Source organism: Dromiciops gliroides, chromosome 1 (genome assembly GCF_019393635.1).
Source record: "Dromiciops gliroides isolate mDroGli1 chromosome 1, mDroGli1.pri, whole genome shotgun sequence".
Lineage (NCBI taxonomy): Eukaryota > Metazoa > Chordata > Mammalia > Microbiotheria > Microbiotheriidae > Dromiciops > Dromiciops gliroides.
Genome location: NC_057861.1, coordinates 302,324,587 through 302,345,922, shown reverse-complemented (window position 1 = coordinate 302,345,922; position 21,336 = coordinate 302,324,587). Strand labels below are relative to the sequence as shown.

The window sequence follows — 21,336 nt, the reverse complement described above, 5'->3', positions numbered from 1 at the left end:
CCAGCACTTAGTACAGTGTCTGGCACATACAAGGTGCTTAATAAATGCTTGTAGATTAATTAGTCAGTTAATTGACTACACATAGACTACAACCAATTCTTGACTGTTATCATTTGAAGGGTGTTATATTCCACACAAAAATATTTGTTTTCCCCCCCAAAATAATGTAAATTTCTGGAACTGATGGATAGAAAATAAAAAAGCAAAATGTGACTGTTCCCAGAGAAAGAATATTCATATGTAATATGTAAGCACCAAATGTTCAGAGAATGATGAATAGCACCTGTGACAGAAATTAGTAAAATTTTGATTCTTGTCTTCTACTTTTTCATTCAATAAGAAGAAAGGACTGGATTATCTAATCAGGGCAGCATAAGAAAAGTAAAATTAATACATTCTTACTCACCCCACCATAAGATTGAGTCATTCTAGGCTCAGTTCTCACAAAAACTAATCTCTCTATAGCTTTGTAGAAAAGTTAAGTCATGGGCTTGTCTTTCACTGTTAAGCCCACTGCTTATTTAATGTATCCTTTTCCATGTATCTGTGAAGTTGACCTCCACAGAATTCAGTTGTTATAAGAAGAATGAGGTGGTAGAGGAGGAGTTTATTAAAATGAAAGGTTTTGTGTGTGTGTGTGTGTGTGTGTGTGTGTGACTTTTAAAATCCTTTGACTAGTTGGACCACCTCTACCAAAGAACAATCCAAAGAGATGGGACTCAAAACCATGTAAGTTGATTAAAAGAATCAATAGTGGTTAGGCTTTGGAAAAGAAAACTTAGGAGTTTAGACATCATCTTCCAAGAAATTGTCAGGAATAATTGCCCTGATATTCTGGAAGCAGAAGGCAAAACAGAAATTGAAAGAATCTACTGATCACCTTCTGAAAGAGATCTGAAAAGGAAAACTTCCAGGAATGTTATAGCCAAATTCCAGAGAATCCAGGTAAAAGGAGAAAATATTGCAAACAGCTAGAAAAAGAATGAAATTTAAATATTGTGGAGCTACAGTCAGGATAACACAAGATCTAGCAGCTTCTACATTAAAGGACAGGATGCATGGAATATGATATTCTGGAGGGCAAGGGAACAGGGATTACAACCAAAAATCACCTATCCAGCCAAATTGTGTATAACCTTTAGGGGGAAATATGGGACTACAATGAAGAAGAGGACATTCAGGCATTTGTGATGAAAAGACCTCAACTGAATAGAAAATTTGACTTTCAAATACAAGACCCTAGAAAAGCATAAAAAGGTAAACAGAAAAAAAGAAATCATGAGGGATAATGAAAAGTTAAACTATTTGCATTCCTACATGGGAAGATGATACTTCTAACTCATAAGACCTTTCTCTGTATTAGGACAGCTGAAAGGAATAAACTTACACAGAGGGCACAGGTGTGAATTGAATATGAAGGGATGATATCTGTAAAGCATTTATGTTTTGTTTATCCTTGTTTTGGGTGGGGAAGGCAGGGTGGGGTGTCTTATATCTGGAGTGGGATTAGGGATTTTGGCTGGAGGCCTCCTGGGCCCAGGGCTAGTGCTTTGTTCACTGTGTCATTAAGTTAAGGGGTAAGAGGAACGCACTGGATGAAAAGAAAAGGGAGAGGTGAAAGGGGGTAAAGTAGCTCACATAAAAGGAACAAGAAAAAGCTTATGGAGTGGGAGGGAAGATGGGGAAGGAGTGGGGGAGTGAGTGAGCCTTACTCTCATCAGAATTGGCTCAAAAAAGGAATAACATACACACTCAAGTGGATATAGTAATATATTTTGCCCTGAGTGAAAGTTGGAGGGGAAGAGGATAAGGGGAAGCTTGAAAGAAGGGAGGGCAGATTGGGGGAGGGGGCAGTAAAAAGCAAAACACTTTTGAGGAGGGATAGGGTGAAAGAAGGTAGAAAATAGAGTAAATATCAAGGGGAGGGAATAGGATGAAGGGTAATACAGTTAGCAATAGTAACTGTGAAATAAATGATGAGTAGGATGTTATCAGAAGAATGTATGAAAAAAGCAAACCAAAAACAGAGAAAGAACTGATGGTATCTGAATAACGACTGAAGTATAATTTCATTTGTTCGTTCCTCTTTCTGAAGTTATTTTGTCTGTTTTTTCACAATCTGACTCCTTGAAGATACTTTGCGTGACTGCACATGCATGAGTATATTGAATTGCTTGATTTCTTAGGGAGGGTTGAGGAGGGAGGGAAGAAGTAAATTTGGAATGCAAAGTTTAAAAAAAAATCAATGGGAAATTTTTTTTTACATGTAACCTGGAGAAAATTCTGAATAATAATGAAATAATAAAAAAAAACAACCCTTATTCAAGTCTAGGATTCTATGATTACATATTCAGGGCCTTCTGTTTATATCATGTCAGCGAAACATATACATGTCCACAGTAATTATTTGGTAGTTTTAATGATTGATCTAAACATGAATTAGTAACTTTTTTTTTCAAGTGCTCACAATCCATCCTTTTATTAGTTTGTTCTAGAATTTTGTCAAGAATGAAACTCAAGTTTCTCTAGTTAACAAATGAGGAAAGAGGGAAAAATCTGTAAATAATGACCAATAAAACAAAATGATTGGTTCTACCCTTTTTCTGTTTTCCATTATCACCTTTCCACACAAGCTCAGTAGTCATTATATCTCTTCTTTTTTTTTTTCAATTTTACAAACATTTTCATTTGAAGTTTTGAGTTCCAAATTCTGTCCTTCCCTTCCTCCCTCCCCTCCCCCTTCCTGAAATAGTAAACAATCAGATATAAGTTATACATGTGTAATTATATGAAACATTTCCATATTAGTCACTTTGTAGAAGACTCAAAGAAAAAAATGAAAAAGTGAGGTATTAACTATTAATGGCCCACATCTTTAAGATGACTAATAGGATGATAAGGCAGAGTTTTCAGTAAGTATCAGCAGAGGGAGTAATCACACTGATAAAAACCATTGATCCTATATACATGAATATATCCAAGTCAAGTCCTTGAGATAGAAATGTATTGATGACATTGTTCCTATATCCAAAGCCATTAGTATGGAGCACCAAATGATTAAGACATTACTAGACTGTTTGGGCTCAGGTTCAATACATCATAAAACAAGTATATACAATCTAACAGAATTATTATACCTATACAAACCTGAAGAAAGACAGTCAAGAAAGGCAACAGGGAAAAAAATAACACAATTCTATATAGGGACTATATATATAAATATATACTCAGTGTTTATTAAGCACTTACTATGTGCCTCACTCTGGGTTAAGTGGTAGGGGTACAAAGAAAATCAAAAGACAGTCCCTTCCTTCCAGGAGCTCACAGTCTAATGAGGGACATAACATTAAGAATGATTGGATGGAGGGGCAACTAGGTGGCGCTGTGGATAAAGCACCAGCCCTGGATTCAGGAGTACCTGAGTTCAAATATGGCCTCGGACCCTTGACACTTACTAGCTGTTTGACCCTGGGCAAGTCACTTAACCCCCATTGCCCCACTAAAAAAAAAAAAAAAAAAGAATGATTGGAGGGGAGCAGCTAGGTGCTCCAGTGGATAAAGCACTGGCCCTGGATTCAGGAGGAAGTGAGTTCAAATCCAGCCTCAGACACTTGATACTTACTAGCTATGTGACCCTGGCAAATCACTTAACCATCATTGCCCTACCGAAAAAAAACCAAAGAAACAAACAAAATCCCTATTTTCCAATATGCTCAAAAATTTTTTTTTTAATTAAATGAAAATAATTGGTTGGAGAAGAATTTAAAAAAAAAAAGAATGATTAGAGAAGGTGGAGTCAAGAAAGCAGCATAAGGCCTGAACTCTCCCAAATTTTCAGCCCAATAATTATAAAATAATGCCTCAAAATGAATTCTGGAGTGGCCAAACCAACAAAAGGATGGGATGAAACAATTTTTCATTCTATGACAACTTAGAAGTTTGGCAGGAAAGGCCTTGCTTCACAGGAGTAAAAAGGGAGTACAGTCCAGCAGAGGTAGCCTCCAGGCAAGCCAGAAGCCAGATCCCAATCCCCAGGATAGTCCAGAAGTGAGGCCCTGGGGCCCCCAATGCAGCCCAGCAGTGAGGCTCCCTGCCCTGGCATAGCCCAGCAGTGAGGCCCTACAGCCCACAGTGGAACCCAGTAGCAAGGTCCCAAGCCCATTCAAGAAGCTTGGGACAATACCCCTTACAACACAGGAGCAGAACCCACCTTTAACATAAAAGTCACTGAAAAAAAAAATTCCTTAAAAATTAGAATTGGGCAAGTGGAAGCTAATCACTTCATGAGACAGCAAGAAACAAACAAAATCAAAAGAATGAAAAACAAATAGGAAAAATGTGAAATATGTCATTGGAAGAAAAGTTGACCTGGGAAATAGGTTGAGTAGAAGTAATTTAAGAATTATTGGATTCCCTGAAAACTATGATCAAAAAAAGTGTCTGGACATATTTAAAAAATTATAAACCTTTGTATTTATAGTTTTGAGTTCCAATTTTTATCCCTCCTTCACCTTCCCCTTCCCCTCCTTGAGGTGTTAAGCAATCAGATATAGGTTATACATGTGTGATTCTGTAAAACATTACTATATTAATCATTTTGTACAAGAAAACCTGAATAAAGGAAAAATTAAAAACAAGTGAAAAATAGCATGCTTCAGTCTGTGTTCCATCAATATAAATTCTTTCTTTGGAGGTGGATAGTATGTTTCATCAATAGTCCTTTGGGATTGTCTTGGATCATTGTATTGTTGAGAATAGTTAAGTCATTCATCAAACAATATTGCTGTCTCTGTGCACAATGTAGTCTTCGTTCTGCTCACTTCACTATATATCAGTTCATACAAGTCTTTCCAGGCCTTTCTGAAATCATACTGCTTGTAATTTCTAATAGCACAATAGTATTCCATCACCATCATATACTGTAGCTTGTTTAGCCATTCCCCAACTGATTGGCATTCCTTTAATTTCCAATTCTTAGCCACCACAAAAAGAGCTGCTATAAATATTTTTCTACAAATAAGTCTTCTTCTCTTTCTGAGGATGTCTTTGATCCAGCAATACCACTGCTAGGTTTATATCTCAAAGGGTATGCACAATTCTCTTACCCTTTGGGTCTAGTTCCAAATTGCTCTCCAGAATGGATCTTTAGTTGGATCTTTTCACAACTCCACCAACAGTGGATTAGTTTTCCAACTTTCCCATATCCCTTCCAATATCCAATATTTTTTATTTTTGTTATATTGCCACTCTGATAGTGTGAGATGATACTACAGAGTTGTTTTAATTTTTCTGATCGATAGTGATGTAGAACATTTTTTTATGTGACAGAAATAGCTTTGATTTATTTGTCTGAAAACTACCTGTTCAAATCCTTTGGCCATTTATGAATTGGGGAATTACTTGTATTTGTATGTTTGACTTTGTTCTTTATATAATTGAGAAATGAGGCCTTTATCAGAGATATTTGTTTCAAAAATTCTTTCCCAGTTTTCTGTTTCCCTTTTGATCTTGGTTACATTAGTTTTGTTTGTTCAAAACTTTTTAAAATTTTATATAATCAAAATCATCTATTTTGCATTTTGTTTTGCTCTCTATATCTTCTTTGGTCCTAAATTCTTCCTCTGCCCATAAATCTGACAGATAAAGGATGATACCATATGCAAATGAAGAGAGCATGGAATCGTTTCTGTCTAAATCATGTATCCATCTTGACCTTATGTTAGTATACAGTGTGAGATGTTGGTCTCTACCTAGTTTTTGCTATACTGTTTTACAGTTTTCACAGCACCAGACATCATATTTTAAGAAATTATTAAGGAAAACTGCCCTGATATCCTAGACTCCATGGGTAAAATATAAATTGAAAGAATCTATCAACCACCTCCTGAAAGAGATTCCAAAATGAAAACTCCCAGAATTATGATAGCTAAATTCCAGAGCTCCCAGGTCAAGGAAAAAAAAAACATTTCAATCAGTCAGAAAGAAATGATTCAAATACTATAGAGCCACAGTCAGAAATACACAGCATTTAGCAGCTTCTACATTAAAGGATAAAAGGGCTATGAATCAAACTTGTCACTATTATCCCTCATAGTCAGTGCTACAGCTCACTGCATAGCCATTGGTACAAGTAGTGATATCTCTCCATACTGCATCATGTCCTCCTAGTATGGGTGGGGCTGAAACACATGTGTCCATAGCCCCTCCTTTCTTGCAAGCATTTTTACTCACTTCGAAATTAAATTTCTGTTTGATTCTTCACTCTCCTGTCTCTAACATGCTTGGTTCACCTTTGGCCATCCACAGGTTAAAGGACACATTAGAGGTCTGGTTGATAGAAGTGAATAACAGAAGGAATTAAAAATCAAAATTCTGCAATATATAGTTAGAAAAAACACACATTCGAAGCAGAGAGACACACAGAGCAAATGTAAAAGGCTGGAGAAGAGTTTATTATGCTTCAGCTGAAGTAAAAAAGAAAAAGCAGAGGTAAGGATCATGATCTTAGACAAAGCAAAAGCAAAAATAGATCTAATTAAAAGAGATAAGGAAGGAAAGTATATCTTGCTAAAAGGCACCACAGATGATAAAGTGATAGCAATAATAAACATATATGCACTAAATTGTATAGCATCTACATTTTTAAAGGAGACATTAAAAGAGTTACAAGAAGAAATAGACAGTAAAACTATATTAGTGGGGGACCTCAACTTTTCCCTCTCATAATTAGATAAATCTAACTAAAAATAAACAAGAAAGAAGTTAAGGGGGTGAATAGAATTTTAGAAAAAGTTAGAAATGATAGACATCTGAAGAAAACTAAATGGAAACAGAAAGGAATATACCTTTTCTCAGCAATATATGGCACTTACACAAAAAGTGACCATATATCAGGGCACAAAAACTATACAATGAAATGCAGAAAAGCAGAAATATTAAATGCATTCTATTCAGATAATACTTCATTAAAATACATTCCATAAAGGGTCATGGAAAGATAGTTTAGGATTAGATTCTTTAATTTCTAATTAATTTTAAAGAAAAAGTGGGTCAAGGTACAAATCAGAGAAACAATAATTTCATTAAAGAGGATGACAAGATTCAGATAGCATGCCAATATCTATGGGATATAGCCAAAACAATACTTGGTGGGAAATTTATATCTCTAAACACTTAAATAGATACAATAGAGAAAGAGCAGATGAATGAATTCAGTATGCAAATAAAAAAATAAAAAAGAATAAATTAAAAATCTCTAATTAAACATGAAATTGGATATCCTGAAAATCAAAGGAGAGAGTAGGAAAATTGAAAGTAAGAAAACCATTGAACTAATCAAGAAAACTAAAGGAAATAGATAAACTTTTGGTTAATTTGATTTAAAAAAAGAAAGAAAAAACCAAATTACCAGCATCAAAAATGAAAGAAAGAAATTCACCACCAATGAAGAAGAAATTAAAGAAATCATTATGTTATTCTGCCAAATTATATGCCAATAAATGTGACACTTTAAGTGAAACAGATGAATATTTACAAAAATATTAATTGCCCAGATTAACTGAAGGGGAAGTAGAATATTTAGACTAAGCAAATGAACACATCATCAATGAACTCCCTAAGAAAAAGTCCCCAGGGCCAGATGAATTAACAATTGAATTCTACTAAATATTTGAAAAACAATTTATCCCAATATCTAAAACTATTTGGAAAAATAGGTGGAGGACTTTTAATAGATTTCTTTTTATGACTCAAACAATGTGCTGATAGCTAAAACTAGGAAGAAAAAAAGTAGAGATAGAAAACTAAAAACCAATTTCCCTAATGAACATCAATGCAAAAAAAATTAAATAAAATACATGCAAGTAGATTACAGCAATTATCAAGAGGATCATATTTTATGACCAGGTAAGATTTATACCTGGGATGCATGGTTGGTTCAATATGAGGAAAACTATCAGCATAATAGAGGATATCAATAACAAAACCAACAGAAATCATCTATTTGTTTCAATAGTTGCAGAAAAAGCTTGTGACAAAAATGCAACACCTATTCCTATTTAAAACCACTAGAGGGCATAAAAAAATCAATGGACTTTTCCTTACAATGAAAAGTGGAATCTATCTGAAACCATCAGCAAGCATTATCTATAATGGGATAAGCTAAAAGCCTTCCCAGTAGGATCAGGGATGAAGCAAGGATGCCAATTATCACTACTATCATACTAAAAATGTTAGCTAAAGCAATAAGATAAGAAAAAGAAATTGAAGGAATTAGAATAGGCAATAAGGAAACAAAACTATCATTCTTTGCAGATGATATAATTGTATACTTAGAGAATCCTAAAGAATCAACAAAAAACCAGTTAAAATAATGGAAATATATAACTAGCTGAAATTAACTTTGGCAAAGTTGGAGGATATAAAATAAACCCACATAAATCATTAGCAATGCTATATATTACCAACAAAGTCCAGCAGCAAGACGTACAAAGAGAAATTCCTTTTAAAATAACTCTAGACAATTTAAGATACTTGCCAGTCTACCTGCCAAGAAAAACCAAGAAATTATATGAACACAATTACAATATACATTTTACAGAAATAAAGTCAGATCTATATCTTTGGAAAATATTAATTGTTCATGGGTAGGCTGAGGCAATACAATAAAAATGACAATTCTACCTAAATGAACTTACTTATTCAGTGCCATAACAATCAAATTACAAAAAAATATTTTTTAGAGCTTTAATACCATAATAAATTATTCTGTAAAAACAATAGGTCAGGGGCAGCTAGGTGGTGCAGTGGATAGAGCACCGGCCCTGGATTCAGGAGTACCTGAGTTCAAATCCGACCTCAGACACTTAACACTTACTAGCTGTGTGACCCTGGGCAAGTCACTTAACCCCAATTGCCTCACTAAAAAAAAATTAAAAAAACAAAAACAAAAACAATAGGTCAAGAATATTAAGGAAATTAATGAAAAAAAAAAGCCAAGGAAGGTGGCCTACCTATACTAGGTCTCAAACTGTATTATAAAGTGACATCATCAAAACAATCTAGTACTGGTTAAGAAATAAATTTGAGAATCAGTGGAATAGATTAGGTATACAACATACTATAGTAAGTGATGTAACACCTGGGACCGCTGGAGCCTTTAGACTTCCTCCAAGCCGGACTTCTGACTTGATTTAGCCGGTGCAAGGGACGGAAGACCGCTCCTTTCGGGAAGGCTCCCACAGTTCAGGAAAGGACTTCCCGGGTGCCATCTACATACAATCAAGCTCACAGATCGAGATGCGAGCGGAGCTGCGGAGGCAGCGATTGGCAAGGAAGCAAGAAGCAGGAATTCCCCCCACCCACACACCCCCTCCCCGCGTTCAGAGCACCAAGCCCGCAACCCAATTACGGGATCCTTTGGGTTGGGGCCGTGGTCCCTCCTACCTTGGGCCCACAGCCCAGGAGGATCCCGAGATCCTCTTACAGGCAGGAAGCTGGGCTAGGGGGTGGTTCTCCAGGACCCAAGAGGAGGAAGTGATACTCCAGAACCTTAGAAACGCCTCTAAGCCTCGAGAGGTTCACTTTCCTCACTGGGAGAGAAGGGGAACGAGGAAACTTCAGAAACTGCTGTTTTCTCCAAGGAGCAAATTGAGTTACAGATCAGTGGGTTTTAGTCTCAATGTTTGGGATCCTGACCTATGTCTGGGGTGGAGAGTAGCGAGGGGAATCACTCTGGAAGAGCCCTGAGACCTCAAACTGTTGATGGACTATGAGTTCTTTTCAGCCCTCCCTCTTTGCAGCTTTACCCTGGAACCAATAGGGATCAGTTCTTCCTGGTTTTCGAATCCACTTGGTTTTTTTGTTGTTGTTTTGAAAAGTTGGGGCAAATGCAATACGTATAGGTGTAGAACCCTAAAGTACTTTGCTCCCAAATGTTAGTGCTCAGAAATTAGTACCCTACTTTTTGGGGGCCTTTGGGGTAGGGCTTGGCCATTGAGGGAATTTGTTTTGTTTGACCAAGAATATCACAAGGGTTTTTCAGTTGGGTGAAGGAGGAAGAATAGATAGGTTTTTGTTAACTGATAAAAGTACATTAAAAAAAAAATCTGTGTGGATCCTGAGGTGCGCCAAGTGCAATGACAATTCAGGAAACATTTGCAGACCAGCTACAGTGTGAGAAAAGGCACTTAGCTCCAAATTTGCAGATGTCTTGATTTTTTGCTTTTCCTCTGATATATACTGTCTTTGGGACATGGGAGGTCTGAGTTCAAATGAGTCCTTATTTGCCTCAATTTTCTCATCTGGAAAAAGGGGGTAATCTTAGCAACCTACCTCCCAGATGAAAGGAAATATTATCTTTAAAATGCTTTGCAAACCTCAAATACTGCTTAGCACTAAAAGTTCTATATCAGTAGTGGTAGTACTACTTACAATTCTCCTTCCTCCTCTTCCCTTCTCCTACCCTCAGGGCTTTAGACAGGAGGTACATTTGTTTTGGTAGAGAGGGTTTCCTGGATACTTTTTTTCCTTATACTACTGAAATCACTGGTCTAGCCCCTTTCCTATCCCTCTATATCCCCAGCATGTAACAGAGTGCTCTGAACATAAGTAAGCACTTTATAAATGCCTGTTTAATTGAAGGGCCAAAGCATGGCCCCTAAGCTCATGGATCTTGCAGTCTGGTAGGAAGTTTGACTCTTAGATAATGAGAGTACATGTAATATTTCATTGACAGAACTTATGGTAGAGGTACTATAGATCTATCTACCTGTGTACAACTAATCCAGTTAGAGAAAAGAATATTGCCACATCTTTAGTAGAGCCTGACATTGGGTTTCTACTGAACATTAGTCTTGTGTTAGGTTTCCCAGCTTTTTTCCAAGAAAGTACATTTTATATATTAGGAAGAAGGCATAAAGGCCTAAAAGGGTTTAATTAATTTTTTTTTAATATAAGGGTTTAATTCCCTCCCTTGCTTCAGGTGTGATTTTGTGGTTCTACAGTCCAGTCAGAATAGGCTGAGAAATTGGGGAAAATGCTAACATCAGGTTGGTTTGTGTGCCCCTAAGACATGTTACTGGATGTTATTTTTTGTTGTAGTCTTAAACAATGGAACAGCTGAGTGTGGCGAATAACCGGTTTGCTATTGGGCTCTACAAGGAGTTGGTTGAAACCCATCTAAAAGAAAACATCTTCATCTCTCCATTTAGCATTTCAACAGCTCTGGCCATGGTACTTGTGGGAGCCAGGGGTAACACTGCAGCACAGGTGTCTAAGGTAAGGAAAAAGTCTTTTCTATTAAAATGAAAGCACAAAAAAAGAAAAAAAGAGTACAGTGCTGTATGTACTACCTAATACTAATTTTTCAGTTTTCAATGAGTTGTTAAAAGTTAAATTATGTTATCATGTATGTAACTTAATTAGAAAGTCAAATTTATTGAAAAAGCAACCTCTCTGAAATGTTAATTTATATTTGACAAACTTTTCCCACTAGCAGAAATGTATTGACCTAGGATAGGCTTCTATGGGCTTTGCATGTGATGAAATGGCAATGTAACATACACTGTTACAGTGGACAACTTATATAGTAGGCTCTGACAGCCATGTACACACACGTACACACAAATGATCAAACTTCATGGTTTAGATTAGAGAATAGAAAGAACTTTCAGGCCACCACTATTATAAGAAATGGAGACATTCCACCAAGAGGAAGATGATGAAAATTTTTCTCTGGAAAATTTTCTTTAAAATGGTAGCTAACGGGGCAGCTAGGTGGCGCAGTGGATAAAGCACCGGCCCTAGATTCAGGAGTACCTGAGTTCAAATCTGGCCTCAGACACTTACTAGCTGTGTGACCCTGGGCAAGTCACTTAACCCCCATTGCCCCGCAAAAAAAAAAAAAAAGGTAGCTAACTATATTTCTGTGATGATTAGGGTATAGTTCTGACCATAGTCACTGGGAATGAACTAGTGACTTTGTTAGATTTCTCCTGACCTATGAGATGGTGATTCTCAAAACTATCATTGATTTTACTTTTCTCTAGTTGAAAGCTCACTGAACTTGGAGTTGTTAGAAAACCCAGGTCCAAGTCCTTGTTGGCTGCAAGACTTTGGGAAAGTCACCTAACCAATATGAGGTTCAGTTTACTTCTATATAAAATGGCATATTCATATTTATATTACTTACCTCGGCATTGTTCTGTGGTTCAAATTAATGTGTATAAAAGTCTATAAAGCACTATATAAATTTGTAAGTATTCATTACTACTACTGCCATTGCTACTGCTACTAATATTAATACCACCAGCACCAAAGCAGAAGCATCTTTTATAATACAACATACTAAGCCATAAACAAGATCATTTTATTGTTTTTTTCTTTATGAGAAAAATACAACTACATGTGAGGTCCATCTTTATCAAGACTTAGGAAAGAGAATAGATTATTTAAATAGAAAGAAAAAAATTAAACTCTTAGCTTGCTGGCAAGACAACCATTAATGATCTGAGTTTTATTTGTTTGTATTCTTGCAAATAGCCCAAATAGACCCATTAGCTCAGCTTGGGAAGGGGTGTATGAGGCAAAGATTTTACTTATTCAATACCATCCTGCCCTCTTTAGAGCTAATACTTTTAAAAATAATTCATTTTCTCTTCACATGTTATAAAAGGTTTTTACTTTTATGGGATTATGATACCAGTAGTAGGCTTCCACCAGTCACGGATGACCATGGATCAGCACCTTGAAGAGCCACAGACCACAGTATGACTGTGAGTCTGATACGGGAAGCCGCAGCTCCTGCCACAATGAGGACAGAGTTATCACTGGTAACTACTGCATCCCATGTTGTATCTACCCCATGAGGAATAGCTGTAGTGTCCTCTCCAGGGTGCTGACCTTGGTGGATCAATATGGAAAACAAGCTGTTGCTCATGCAGCAGGTTTTCCCTCTCCGCAACATTGGTGGATCCAAAGGAGAGGCAGAGCCCATACACTTTGGCACCAGTGCCGAAGCAGGAGTTGCCAGAGGGATGTGATGTCCAACATCCAACTGCCTAAGGGACTCTGACTCCTGATTTTTCCTTGGGGTTAACTCCTGAAGCCTTTCCCATATATGGGTATAGCCGCAAGGCAGCGAAGGTTTAAAATCAGGGTTTCCTTCCCCTAGGCAAGTTGCCTACCAAGGCTGATGAGCCCCATCTGCCCGAAGCGCCTGGTTTTAAGGTGCCAGTGACTTGCCTTTGCCCCTTCTCCTGTTAGTGGAAACAGTTCCGCCATGGGAAGGCCAGGAGTTGGGCTTCGGTTGTCAGAGGCTATTTGAGACACATGCCATTCGAGCATTTTAGAGAGTGGGAGCTTATCCCCACTTCCACCCCGGTATGACAACCTTTGGATTATGATACCACATATATCTATATCTAACATCTATAACTATATATATCTATACATACATACACACATTTTTTTTTGACATGGCAATGAGGGTTAAGTGACTTGTGCAGGGTCACACAACTAGTAAGTGTTGTGTGTCTGAAGTCAGATTTGAATTCAAGTCTTCCTGAATACAAGCCTGGTGCTCTATCCAATGTACAACCTAGCTGCCCCCTCCCTATCCTTTATATTTTAAAGGGGAGCATTTGGCACAGTGGCAAAAGGGCTATCCTTAGAGTCCAGAAAACCTGGATTCAAACCCTATTTCACATATAACGGCTGTGTAGTTGGGAAAGTCACTAAAGCTCTCATTGCCTCAGGCAAATCTTCAAGGTTCTAAGTTAAAGAAAGATTGCCTTTCTGAAATACAGAAATTTGAGAAGTTTCCATTCTAGGTCCCTATACCAGTGGAATCACATCATCTACACAAACACACACACACACAGAGGCACGAACACTACTACAGCTTAGGGAAGATCTGGTTTGAGGTTTAGGGTTTGTTTGGGGTTTTTTCAGAGAGAGAGAAAAGGAAAGAAGAAAAGAAACTATGAATCATTCACGTAACCACCCATGTCCACCTCCCTATGAATAACATGTACTTTGTACTGCTGTATAGTTAGGTTGATTGCATTTTATAACCAATGAATCAGTCCAATCCTCATAAAACCAACCAACTCCTTTTCTTAGAAATAATGACTAAAAAAAAGAAAAAGAAAAAGAAATAATGACTGCTAGATGTTAAAAACTTATAGTGGGAGGACAGAGTGAAGCTGGTGACTTTGCACAGCATTTCCTCACTTAAATCCAGTTCATTGTAAGCCATGACATTATCTCCCTGGATGTCATAGTCCCCTTCCAGAACAAAGGACAAACAATAACAATGTGGAGTACTATTTGAATATATTGATAGATGAAGAAATTCATTACTGCTAATATCAGAGTAATAACAGGAAGAAACATATTCAATATCATTGTGTCTATATATAGGATATGACATTAATCCTGATTATATAATTTCTCAGTAAAAATAATTGTATATAATACTTTATCTATATATGTATGACTCTATGGAGTGATAATAAGTCTGATACTTAACCACATGTGTGGGGAAGTAAAAGTTATTAGCATACAATTAGTAAAGAATTCAGGTTTTGTTCATTTAATTATATCATCCTGCAAAGAAAAGACAAGGGGAAGGAGGTTTTTTTTTTTAATATTTTGCATGAATTTGTGGAAATTTATGGAAATTTGGAACAACATTCTCTTGTGTTATAATTATTCAGTTTTCTATCAATGTACTTTTGTTTGTTTTTGTGGGGCAATGAGGGTTTAGTAACTTGTCCAGGGTCTCACAGCTAATAAGTGTCAAGTGTCTGAGGACAGATTTGAACTCAGGTCCTCCTGAATCTAGGGCTTGTGCTTTATCCATTGTGCCACCTAGCTGCCGCTATCAATGTACATTTTCACTATCATTTTTCATATTTTTAAGATTGATTTCTAGTAAAAATGCATAAAATGGAGTTTCAGAATGATAAAAATGATTTTAAAAATAGAGGAAAATAAGTTGGTGGAAGCAGAAATAGCTTTCCTATTCATAAAATATATATTTTTAATTCCTTTTACTTTTTTCTAAACAATTTAGACCTTTCATTTTGATGAACTTGATGAAATTCATTCAAGATTTCAGAGCTTAAACACTAGTATTAACAAAAGTGGAACTTCTTACATCCTGAAGCTTGCAAACCGATTATTTGGAGAGAACACATACAATTTCCTTTCAGTAAGTATATTTGGGGGGCATATATGAAGAGAAAACTTCCAATTTCCTTCCAGCATTTTCTGATCTAGATGTCCATTAGAAAACTTAAAAGATCCTACAACCAAAGGGATTCATGTTACCATGCAACCAAGAAAAATTTATCTAGAAACTTATTACATGCAATGCATTATGTTTGCAGATATTGAGGGGACAAAGGAGTATGACTGTGTGTGTGTGTATGTGTGACATTTAAAAAGTTCTGGAGACATAGTTTCTGGGTATTTTATTCATTTTATTAATATGGCAAGCATGCTATACATAAAAGAGGTCAGTGGAACTCTCAAATGCCAAAGACCTTCATGGTGGCTCATGGCTTATAGCTCCTTGGAAGAGGGATGTTCCTGGACCTATTCTAATGAGCTTTGATTATGTCATTTACTTCTAAATTGGAACAATCTATTCAAAGACTTTATTTCCCCCCAAATCTCAGTAGAACACAATGGGCTTCCCCACCTTGGTGAGATCTGAACAAGATTGTTAAGAAAATTAATCCAGTCAGAGGCTGAACTTTTGAAATGAACACTTTAGAAAATGGGGTTCTTCTGGATCTCCCCAAATCATTGGTTATTAATAATTATTTCATTGTGTGTACACATATACATGTATATGGATATGTGAAAGATTAACTGTTTAAATTTCTTTTACATATTTAAGCTTTGTGAATTTTGATGAATACATTTTTAAATTTTAACAAGACAGTGTACCTTGTTATTATGTGTGCCATGTCTGACTGTTTCAGGATGACTGTCACTCTCTCATATCAGTCAAGATTGATAAAGGCAGTTCTCTTGCTTGACTATGTTGGTTGACCTGATCTATCTCCATTAGACTTGTGGTCAAAACTGTTGTGTCTGCATCAAAATTTTATCATTTGGATGGTCTCAAGGCTAGGTTCCAAATGCAGTCCTTTCAGTTACAGAGTAGCAGCTGATGAAAGTGCTTTTTGGTTTTGTTTTGTTTGCAAAGTTAAAAAATTAACTACATTGATGTATAGAGCAAGCTGGTGGTTATGTTGAATTTTAATAAGAAAACTATTTTTCAATCTTAAATAATTAAACTTTTCAATTTGGGGGGTAAATTTGTAGCTTTTATACTTTCTTAGGGGTGGGGCAGGGCAGTGAGGCTTAAGTGACTTGCCCATGGTCACACAGCTAGTAAGTGTCTAAGGCCTGATTTGAACTCAGGTCCTCCTGAATCCAGGACTGGTGCTTTATCCACTATGCCACCAGCTGCCCCTGGGTTTTATACATTTTAAGTTATAGTATATTATAGTGTTTTAAATTACACTCAGGCTTTTGGGACACTGTTTGTACACAGACTCACACATAAGCATATATGTTAGTGTGTGTGTATAACTGACATGATCCTTGTTCTGAAATATCATAAAATATATGCAAATGATAGTTTTCAGGATTATTATTTAATTGCTGTATAGTTTAATACTGGTGAATCAGCTCAATAAGGAATAATACTTTTTTCACACTTTAATAAATGAGAGAATTTCTTTGAAGAATTTCAGATAAATGTGATTCAATAAAAATATATTGAGATCAACATATGGAGAGCAATTGAAATCAATCCATTTAGTGAGAGTTAAATACCCGGATTTCAAAAATAGAACGACAGCTACTAAGATATTTTGATATTTCGCCCAAGCCATTGTCAGTGCTCCTTGGGGCAGATTAATTGAATGTAAACACTCTCCATAATTTTCACTGTGAAAAGCTGATAATGATAAACCCTTTAAGAAGAGTTCCTGGTTTGTTTGTTTGTTTTTGATGAATTGTATGGAGCACCAGAGACAAGCACATCAGTTACCTGTTTTAGAATATTATTGACCTGTGGGAATAGAGTTCTCTGCCACTTCCTCATACTGTGGGAGATTTTCTATAACTGCTCTAATTCCTGTATTTAATCTTTCTCTTTTGTAGGAATTCTTTAATTCTACCCAGAAATTGTATGGTGCTGAGTTGGCAACTTTCAGCATGCTTCAGAAGATGCAAGGCAGAAGATTAACCAGTGGGACAAAGAGCAAACAGAAGGTAAGAGTGCTCTGGGTAAAAATGGAACAAAATCTATTTGTATATTCTGTATATACAATTCAGTAGCATAAATACAGGTATTCTTTCTTCCCTGTTATCACTTTATTATTTTTCTCTATCCTAAGTCTTTCATCTCTGTTCTTCAACTAATGCCTGTCAAACAGAAGAAGATGAGACTTATTTCTCAGCCTCCTTGGGAGGAATCATTTGCATGTCCATGACATCTGCAATATGCCTGTTTATCTTATTAATTTCCAATGATGGAACTAGATTTGGAGTCAAGAAGACTTGGATTGGAATCTTGCCTCAGACGCTAGTAGGTCACATCACTTAACTTCTTTTTTCCCATCATTTTTAAGCCTCTTTAGTTTTATTCATCTATAAAATAAGGGAATAGGATTCAATATTTTGTAAAGTCCCTTTGAGCTCTCATTTATGATATTAGGATCCTATAAATTACATGTTACGGTCAATGATGAAAGGTAATAAATTTAATCATCATCTCTTTGGCTGTGGTCAGACCAGATCATTTGATGAGATTGTCTGAATGATATTTTCCTTCCCAATAGATAATCTTTAGGATCAAAACCAGTATTAGATGTTGAATTATAAGAATCAAGTTTTTGAGAACATTCTAGATAGTGTGGCTTCAAATGACTTCAAAACTCTTAAGTTAACATTTTTTTGTAACTCATCAATATGAATATTATGGGTCTTCTTGAGTCTAAATAGAGTGTATGCATTGACTTTTTCAGAGTCTGTATTGCTTTATAATATTGCTTTCCTGGTGTCCTCAATGGGATTTTAGACTCCAGAAAGAAATAATACATCTCCATAAATTGCTAGATTTTGCCAGGAGAATAAATGCCTAAAATATATCATAAAAATTCTTTAAATTACAATCACTCCTTGACCACATACTCTGTTTATGTAGGAAAAAAAAATTGCCTTTTGGAGGTAAAATAAAAGCCTTTCAGATTCTCAGTATCCTATTACATACACATGAAGAGGTGATTGACTAGTGAATTAAAAGAACTCTGTTGGGACAGTTAGGTGGTACAGCGGATGAAGTACTGGTCCTGGATTCAGAAGGACCTGAGTTCAAATATGGCCTCAGACACTTGACACTTACTAGCTGTGTGAACCTGGGCAAGTCACTTAACCCTCATTGCCCCACAAAACCCCCCCAAAACCAAAAAAAAAAACCCAAACCAAAACAAAAAAAAACCAACCAGAACTCTGTCAAGAAATGATTTTAATTTAAATGAATAATTGCTACCTGTAGTGTCAGGTCCATTGTTAATGGACAAATGTCTAGAGCCAATTGGACTTGCTAGTTCTATTCTGTTGGCTATGGATTTGTGTTGCATTTGACTTCCTCTCTTTGTGGTTGTATATCCCATTTTCTGAGTTAGTATGTAAGCATTCTAGACACGGCTTTTCTAATGTACTGCTCTTCATACGTGTATGGGATTGGTTCACACATGCTAAAAGTCAAAAGTCAAGTATTGCTCAAATTATTACAGTTTTGATTAGTTTAAATTTGGTACTTTTATATATGAATTAATAAATCACCTCACTCACTTTTCAGGTAAAATTCCAGAGCTGTTGGCTTCAGGTACAGTAGACAGCCTGACTAAACTTGTGCTGGTGAATGCCATCTATTTTAAAGGAAATTGGGAAGAAAAATTTGATGAAGCACATACTACAGATGCACCATTTAGATTAACCAAGGTAAAGGGGGGAGGAGTATAATAAATAGCCTTTTTTTACAAAGGATAATGTGTTTGTGTGTGTGTTTGTATGTGTGTGTGTGTGTGTGTATGGGTGTGTGTGTGCGCTTTTTAAAACAATTCTTCATATGTTATTCTGGGTTGCCTTTTTTCCATGTTTCTGAATATTCAGAGAGAAAAAAAAATCCGTGAAAATGATGTATCAGAAAAAGAAACTGCGCTATGGTTACATCGAGGCTCTCAAGTGCCAAGTACTAGAACTTCCTTACAAGGACAAAGACCTGAGCATGATCATTCTGCTGCCAAATGATATTGAGGATGATTCTACTGGCCTGCAAGAGGTACCTTAGACACTTTGGATGTCAATAATCTTTCTTTGGACATGGTGATTTTTCACATAGCACTAAACTCCAGCTTGTAGGGCAAAAGCAGATTTCTTCACACTATAAGTAAAATCAATGAGACTCCATGAACATATTTTTGTTGTTGTTGTTGTTTAGTCATTGTCTGTTGTGTCTGACTCTTCATGACCCCATTTCAGATTTTCTTGACAAAGATCCTGGAGTAGTTTGCCATTTTCTTTTCTAACTCATTTTACAGATGAGGAAACTGAGGCAAACATGGTTAAGTGACTTGCCCAGGGTCACACTTGACTAGATTTGAACCCAGAAAGATGAGTCTTTCTGATTCCAAGCTGGGTGCTCTACCTAGCTGCCCTATGAACATATTTACTCTTACTCACAGCTCTCTTGAAGTTGCTACCAGAGTTACCCAATAAGAGAAACTTGTCTATAAGATGTATCCAGTAATTCAAAGGCTCTTGAGCTGTGCTTACAGATTTACTTTTAAGTTGACACATTTAAGCTTTATGGTTTTAGAAAGAGCCTAAAGCAAATGGGCTCAGTTCCATTTATTGATTTTGAAATTTTTGTTATTAGAACTTCATACAGAGAGACAGAGACACAGCTGCAATACCCTCTGAATTTAGGTAAACAGAAAAACAAAGAAAGAGGAAAAAAATGTTTCAAAGTGGGGTGATGCCAGTGAAGATAATGGTTATTTTTTTCCTCTGGCAAAGTTCAAGCCATCACATGATATCTTTTAAGTGACAAGCCATGGGATTGAACTCAGTGACAAGCAGAGGAAGAAGATTCTTCCATTCCTTTAAGTTTATTCCTCCACAGATCAGGCCTGAGGCCTGGTATGGAAGAAAAATCAATGGAATTGGTATCCCAGAACCTAGTTTTGCTCCTTGCTAGCATGTCTCCTTGCATAAGCAATCAGTAATCATTTATTAAGCATTTACTTTGTGCCAGGGACTGTGTTCAAGCCCTAGGGATGTAGAGAAAAATCCAGAAAAAAGAAATGGTTGCTATTCTTAAGTAACATTTTCTTACTGGGAAGGCAGTCGATATATATATATATATATATATATATATATATATATATATACAAGAAGTCAGTTATTGCTTTAGCATTTCCATTTCCTTATATTTAAAATGAGGCTTTGGACTGGGTGATTTCTAAGGAGCCTTCTCACTTGAAACACTAATTCTGTGAACATAGGCTTTATAACCACAAGTACAGGAATTTGGACATGATAAGAGCTCAGTAAATATTGGTCGAGTGTACAGATCATATGACCTCAGTTGGACTACTAGTAAGGGAAATTCATCTTTGTTCTGTCATACCCAGCCAACCTGCTAGATAAGAACATAGTTCTCATAAAGGTATCAGTGTTGGGGGTGGGATTGGAAATGGAAGGAAAAGAATGAAGTGACTTCTCACCAGTTCATTCATATAAGTTATAATAATTGTAAACATTTTGTCAATTCACCTATCTCATCAATAAATGCAATCCAGTTGTTAAAGTTCTGTCTTCTCTCCTTCTTTCTAATTTCAGATTGAAAAGCAACTCACTATGGAGAAGTTGACAGAATGGACACATCATGATAATATGGGTATCACTGATGTTCATGTACGTCTGCCCAAATTCAAGATGGAAAACACCTATGACCTCAATTCAGATTTAGCACAAATGGGTCTGTGTGATCTGTTTAGCAGTGGTAAGGCTGATCTGTCAGGAATGTCAGCAAACAGAGATCTCTTTATCTCCAAGACTGTCCACAAGTCTTTTGTGGAAGTGAATGAAGAGGGCACTGAGGCAGCAGCTGCCACTGCAGCCATTGCAACGTTTTACATGTTGAAGTCCCATATAGAATTTACTGCTGACCATCCATTCCTATTTTTCATCCGTCACAATCTCTCAGGAAACATCTTATTTTTTGGTAGATTTACTTCTCCATAA

The 21,336-nt window shown here is 36.4% G+C and overlaps 1 pseudogene; it reads left to right on the top strand.

The window, feature by feature from the left end:
- Positions 1–11,109: 11,109 nt before the first annotated feature.
- Positions 11,110–21,336, top strand: LOC122736917 (annotated as a pseudogene).